This window comes from Crocuta crocuta, unplaced genomic scaffold (genome assembly GCF_008692635.1).
Source record: "Crocuta crocuta isolate KB4526 unplaced genomic scaffold, BGI_CrCroc_1.0 scaffold124, whole genome shotgun sequence".
Classification (NCBI taxonomy): Eukaryota; Metazoa; Chordata; class Mammalia; order Carnivora; family Hyaenidae; genus Crocuta; species Crocuta crocuta.
Genome location: NW_027551573.1, coordinates 1,398,108 through 1,405,249, shown reverse-complemented (window position 1 = coordinate 1,405,249; position 7,142 = coordinate 1,398,108). Strand labels below are relative to the sequence as shown.

General features: G+C 48.0%; 1 long non-coding RNA gene across 2 annotated transcripts in view; it reads left to right on the top strand.

Annotated features, from left to right (window-relative positions):
• Positions 1-5,584, top strand: part of LOC144220991 (uncharacterized) — a 36,839-nt gene extending 31,255 nt beyond the window's left edge. Inside the window, exons 4-6 of one of the 2 annotated variants that reach the window (XR_013331913.1) lie at positions 364-611; positions 4,448-4,521; positions 5,524-5,584. This is a non-coding gene — a long non-coding RNA (uncharacterized LOC144220991). Of the gene's footprint in view, positions 1-363; positions 612-4,447; positions 4,522-4,635; positions 4,884-5,523 lie in introns of those variants that run through there. The other variant, XR_013331914.1, reaches the window with a different exon arrangement.
• The last annotated feature ends 1,558 nt before the right edge of the window (positions 5,585-7,142 follow it).

Below are 7,142 nucleotides of genomic sequence, written 5' to 3'. Positions count from 1 at the left end.
GCGCGGGGCTGGTGCGGCCCCCCCCCCCCCAGCCATGGTCCCACCCCAGACCCACGGACTCCGATGCCGAGGGCCGTGGTCTCCCCAGGTGGTTCCAATGGGCAGAGCACGAGACTCGCATCTCGCTTCTCTTCTCGCAGTTCAGGTGGGAGCATCACCTTCGGCCTCTGGCACTGACGCTACTCGGCAGGAATAAACCTGTAGGAGGAACCAGAGTCTCGCTCCCAAAGGACCCCTTCAGCTGCTGCGTCGGGAAAGCTCTGGGCAAGCTCGTTGGGGGAGAGAAGACACAGGTGGGCTTCTGCTCATGCACCCACTCTGCTCAGTGTTCGTCTGTCCCCTTATTCTCTCCGTGTGTCTTAGGCTCCCTGCTGTGCCTGACCCTGGCCTGGGGCAAAGAAGGCCTGGTGCCTCCCTCAGAAACCTCCAACTCTGGCAACCAAGTGCAAAAAGAAGCTGTGGCCTTTCCAGAAGAGGAGCCCGCCACCTAGGCCACCTCCCAGGCAGAGCAGGAGGGAGCACCCTTGAAGACAGCTTTCCGAAGGAGGGGACACCTGGCTGCATACAGGAGAGAGACCAGGCACGAGCCGAGAAACGGCAGCAAATCGCCCGTGAGTGGGGTTCTCAGCCTGGGATGCACCAGGAACCACCTTGGAGCTTCTAAGTGTGTCCACCTCTGGCCCCACATCTGGAGGCGCTGATCTGATTAGCCTGCAGCAGGGCCTGGGCACTTGTATATTTTATAAATGTCATGATTTTTCATTGAGGTGAAATTCACATAACGTAGAATTCACTCTTTATTATTTTTTATTATTTTATGTTTATTTCTTTTTGAGAGAGAGAGAGCGCGCGAACCGAGAGGGGCAGAGACAGAGAGAGACACAGAATCCAGAGCAGGCTTCAGGCTCCGAGCTATTAGCACAAGCCCGACGCGGAGCTTGAATTCATGAACCATGAGACCAGGACCTGAGTGGAAGTTGGATGCTCTAACCGACTGAGCCACCCAGGTGCCCCGAATTCACCATTTTAAAGCGAACAGTTCAGTGGCATTAGTACCTTCACGACGCTGGGCATCCACCACCCCTATATGGTTCCAAAACACACCCTAAAATATAAGACCCTGTAAAACCCTGCATGCGTTAACCAGTCACTCCCTATTTCACCCTTGCCCCAGCCCCTGGCAGCCATAAATCTGCTTTCTGTCTGTACGGATTGAACTATTCTGGATACTTCACATAAAAGGAACCCTACAAAATGGGACGTTTTGTGTCTGCCTTCTTTTCACTTAGCATAATGCTCTCAAAGTTCATCCGTGTTGTGGCATGTTTCAACACGCCATTCCTTTCTAAGGCAAAATTGTGCCCCATCCAACGGATATTGTGTAATTCGTTTATCCATTCATCGATCGCTGGACATGTGGCCTGTTTCTGCCTTTTGACTACTGTGAATAGTGCTATGAACATTCATACACAAATGTTTAACATCTATTCTTAATCCTTGGGTGTATACTGGATGTATGTAGTTGGGTGTTTTTTTTTTTTTTAAGTTTATTATTTTGAAAGAGAAAGCGTGGGCACGCACTGGAGCAGGGGAGGGGCAGAGAGAGGGCCTAAGAGAGAAGGGGGAGAGAATGCCAAGTGGGATCTGTGCTACCAGCATGCAGCCCGACACAGGGCTTAATCTCATGAACTATAAAACCATGGCCTGAGCCCAAATCAAGAGCCAGACTCTCAATTGACTGAGCCCCCCAGGTGTCCCTAGATGTCTGTCATTTTTAAAAACTCCCCAAAGACCCTACCACGCAGCCAAGGCTGCAAATCACTAATTTGGGACAGTGGTCCCCAAACTGTGTTCTGGTTGGTTAGATTTCCAGGCCTTGCTCTGGACAGTTTAATTTAGTCACTCAAGGAATCTCTCTTCCTGGCCCCCTCTCCGCCTTGGCATCTCCTTCCTCTGTGTGGACAGGCCAGCCAACCCGTCAGCCTCAGGGGTGCCTTGGACAACATGTGCCTTATTAAGTGCAGGAACAGTCCCTTCCCTGCAGGGAGGTCCCTCCCTGCCCTGGCCAGCAGCCCGGGTTGGTGCTTCTGGGGCTCCCTCCGGGTGAGGCCCAGAGGCTGCTCATCCTTCCCACCTGGGCCTGTACCTGAGCTCTGCGGGAGGTTCTCGGTCACTCCTGTCCCCCAAGAGCAAATCCGCACATCTACCGGTGGTGGAGTCTGGATCGATCTTTAGGGCCCAAAGCCCTCTGACTCCGTAAGGATGTGTTAGGTCTAGAGGCGCCTCCACCAGTCACATTCCCAGGACATCCTGGTGTGAGGCATTGGTATTTTGGTTACCAGGTGACCGCACAGTTGTCACCAAAAATCATTTACATTTGTGTCACTAAAAGGCCCATCCTACACATTTTCCCCAAGCAATGGAAGCCTCCCTAAAACTGATCACTCAACCTCCAGAGAACGAAAACTGACCACTTTCAAAAGGCGCTTCTCCAGCTTCAAAAAAACTGAAGTCCATGGGTTCTGGTTACTTAGATGAACCCAAATGGTATGGATCCTGACACCAGTGTCAAATTCAGGGACCTCTCGGGGCCTGGACAAGCACCCACAAACATAACTTGGTGTGACCTCCAGCAGGGGTAAGGCAGCCACCTTCCTGCCCTGAGACCTGGAAACCAGTTTGCCTCCATACGAGGGGTCAAGGTGGCTCTAAGGAGCTTGAACAATAAACAACAAAAATTTGACCATGCTCCTGTGTCATCTAAGTCCCCCTCCACAAGTCACAGAGGAAAACCACTTTAATACATTTAATCTACATGTAGAAATACTTCTGGTATTTACGTTTAGTATTACTCTAACCCTGCTCAGTGCATCAGCACACATTATCTCATTTAATCCTCACAGCCACCATGTGAGGAAGAATTTATTATCTACGTTTTAAAGATGAGGATGGGGCAGCCTGCCTGGCTCCATCGGTAGAGTGTGCAACTCTTGATCTCAGGATTGTGGGTTCGAGCCCCACATTGCGTGTAGAGATTACTTAAAAATAAAATCTTTTTTTTACTAAAAAAATATTTTTTAATGTTTATTTATTTTTGAGACAGAGAGAGAGACAGAGTGCGAGTGGAGGAGGGGGAGAGAGAGAGGGAGACACAGAATCCGAAGCAGGCTTGTCAGCACAGAGCCCGACACAGGTTTGAAACCATGAACCATGAGATCATGACCTGAGCTGAAGTCGGACGCTTAACCGACTAAGCCACCCAGGCACCCCTTAAGTTTTTTATTTTTTATTTTATTTCTGAGGGAGAGAGACAGACAATATGAATGGGGGAGGGGAAGAGAGAAAGGGGGACACAGAATCCAAAGTAGGCTCCAAGCTGTCAGCATAGAGCCTGACACGGGGCTCAGACTCACAAACTGTGAGATCGTGACCTGAGTTAAGTCAGACATTTAACTGACTGAGCCACCCAGGCGGTCCTAAAAATAAAATCTTAAAAAAAATCAGGGGCTCCTGTGTGGCTTAGTTGGTTAAGTGTCTGTCTTTGGCTCAGGTCATGATCTCACAGTCCATGGGTTCGAGCCCCACATCGGGCTCTGTGCTGACAGCTCAGAGCCTGGAGACTGCTTTGGGTTCTGTGTCTCCCTCTCTCTCTGCCCCTACCCTGCTCGGTCTCTGTCTCTCAAAATAAAACAAAGACATTTTTTTCTTCAAAAAAAATTTTTAAGGTTTTTATTTATTTCTAGAAGAGAGAGACAGCGTGAGCAGGGGAGGGTCAGAGAGAGAGGGAGTCACAGACTGAAACAGGCTCCAGGCTCTGAGCTGGCAGTCAGCACAGAGCCCGACGCGGGGCTCGAACCCACGAACCGCAAGATCATGACCTAAGCGAAAGTCGGACGCTTAACCGACTAAGCCACTCAGGCGCCCCGACAAAGACATTTTTTTTTTAAATCATAATAAAGATGAGGAGATTGAGGCCCAGAGAGGTTGATCAACTTGCCCAAGGTCACACAGCTATTAATTAGTGGAGCTTGGATGCAAACCTAGATCTGTTTGACTTCAAAGTATGTGGCTGTAAGTGATGACTATTCTCTTGAAAAATGTATTTTGGGAAAGGAATGACCTACTGATCTGCACAGATGCTGCACCCACTCAGAAGGATCTAAAAAGGATATCTACTGGGCGTGATTAAAAAATAGAACATGATGTAAGCTAAGTGCTAGACTGTGCGGTCTGTAGGAGGCAGAGGACCCGAGGAACCTCCCTGGTTCACAACATTGGGCACTGAACCGGGTGCAAGTTGTGCCAGCTGAAACTGGTCACTGATGGCGTCCCTCTTGATCTTAGATCGCTCTTTCAAGTTTAGTAACTCATAAATCCATAAAGTTGCATCTTTTTAGAGCTGCTATTCCACAAGGTACGTTTGTAAAACATTATTTATTTTGGACAGTGCAAGGTGTTCCAGAAGCTAAGAGGATTCCAGGAGAGTGGCGGCAGAAATGGGAACACGCTTTCCTCACGTGGGTAAGTTCTGGGCTCTCAGTCTTTCCTGAGGTGACCACACACATGTTATTGCCCCTCCATTGTCCGAGAGAGTCCAGCCAAGGAACTCGGGGAGCTAAGTATTTCCATCCGCAGGCGGCCAGGCCAACCAAATGCCACTCTGGCACTTGCATGTGGTGATCATTTCAGCCGGGAGGCGGCGATCTTGCCTGCGACATTCTACCTTCGTGGTTTCCCCAAAGGGCAGCTGGATGTGGCACTTGGGCCTAGTTCCCTGAAAAAGTTTCTCCGCTGAAGACTCCTTGGCAGAGCTGGTATTTGCAACAGTGAAAGAAAGTGTCAGAAGCAAATGTGCTTTCCCTGCTTTCTCATCACTGCTTTTAGAAGGGACTGCTTTAAAAAAGGAAACACAATTGCTTGCTTTTGTCAACTTCCTGAAAATGTATTATTAAATTCAACTAATTAAAACAATGTTGGTGGGTTGGTTTTTTTTATTCCTATCATTAATGTCAGGTGGCCTTTTCATCTGCCTCATTTTCCAAGGGAGTTTAGCATCCTGACTCCTTCCTTCCTTCCTTCCTTCCTTCCTTCCTTCCTTCCTTCCTTCCTTCCTTCCTCTCTCCCTCCCTCCCTTTCTTTCTTCTTTCCTTTTATTTATTTATAAACTTTTTAAACGTTTATTTATTTTTGAGAGAGAGCATGTGTGCGTGAGTGGGGCAGGGGCAGAGACGGAAGGAGACCCAGAATCTGAAGCAGCTCCAGGCTCCGAGCTATCTGCACAGAGCCCAACACAGGACTCGAACCCACAAACTGCAAGATCATGATCTGAGCCGAAGCGGGATGCCTAACCAACAGCCATCCAGGCGCCCGGACTTTTAAATGAATTCTCAAAGTAGAGGCTGATTGGCCTTGCAGGAAAATGTCTGTCTGCGGCTGTCACCCTCGCTGGGTGGCAGCGTTTAGAACATTATTTCTGCTTCACCAGAACTTGGGGTTTCAGCTCCTTTTCTATTTCCCTTGCAGAGCCTCATGGACAGGGTGCGAATCCCAGAGACTGAGAAGGGTGCCTATTTTTATATTGGAGATCAAAGGTAAGGTTCTGTTTGATAGAAATCTTCTGCTACTGTCAACCCAAACAAAACATTCTTAAAAACCAGTAATTTCATGACGACCCAGGGGTGTCAAGTGGTGCAGAGAGGCAGAGGGGGATTATGCTTCAAGATTGGCAAAAACAAAGCTCTTTATAGAAATGGTATTTAAGCCCTGTTATGGTCAATTCGAATAGATTCACAGAAGTCAGTGTTTGTAAGCTGGAATTGTAAATGAAAGCTCAAAAGATCCAAGCTTCAGAGTAGAAAACTGTAATCAAAATTCGTTTTTAAGAGATGATCAACACACCACCCTTTGGGATTTGCACACATTAGAGGTGTTCCAAACTCGTTTGTTTGGGGAGATGAAAGCAGGCATCACTACTCAGAGCACAGATGAGTTTTCCTGGAAGCTCACCTGGAAGTGCCATTGTATGACATCCATGAAGTTAGGAGTAAGTACTGAGCAAGAAGAAGCACTGGGATGTAGCATCTGCTTGTCTCAGCGCTTTCTCCTGCCAGAGAATTGTGTCCCCGCCTACCTGGCAGGGTGGGGCTACTCCCTGCTGCTGGGGCGGGGGAGGGGGGGCTCCTCTCCTGCCTTTGCCTTTCCCCTAACTTGGACTGAGCTCCATTTTGTTGTCTCAAAGAAAACCACAGTGGCCCTCTTTCTGTTCTGCCCCTGACAAGTGGTAAAGAAACATGGTGGGTAATTTGGGAGTTGGAAAGGACAGGACTCAGACAGACCAACTCCCTCGCTTATAGGAGTGGGGGCCAGTGACTTGCCTGGGTCACCTTGACTTCAAGGCTGGGCTAGAGGCAGCGGATCTGATGTCTGGTGAGGAGTTTTTTCCACTGCATCCCAAGTGCCTAAGACAGATTCAGTGGGACTGTGCATGTAGGAAATTGCCTTGGAACATCTCATGACCAAGTCTCCAGAAAGTTCTCTCTGGAGCACTGACAGAACTTAGTTCTCATGATGTAAAAATGAAAGAAATGGTGAGGTTGCAGAATATTCTGTGGGGGTTGTTTTTTATGGCTGTGATCTGATGAATAAGAGAGATTTTTAAAAAAATAAGTCTTTGGGGGCACCTGGGTGGTTAAGCATCTAACTTCAGCTCAGGGCATGATCTCATGGTTCATAAGTTCAAGCCCCGCATTGGGCTCTGTGCTGACAGCTCAGAGCCTGGAGCCTGCTTCAGATTCTATGTCTTCCTCTCTCTCTGCTCCTCCCCCACTCATGCTTTGTTTCTCTCTGTCTCAATAATAAATAAAACATAAAAGAAAAAATTAAAAAATAAGCCTTTGTATAAATACTGTGGCTCCTTTATTAGAGCCTAACCTTTCTGAGGGCAGAGAAAGTGTTCTGTTCATTTCTATACAGTCTGTAATTCCCTCTCGACTCACACTTGATGTCCAATAAGTATTCCTTGTTTGATTGAATAGAGATGTCTCTGAATTGAAGTCTGGATTGAAAAATTCAAAGCAACTGCAGGATTTTTCGGATTTTTCTTACCTCTCATTTTTAGCCCTTTTTCTCTCCACGACCAGGCC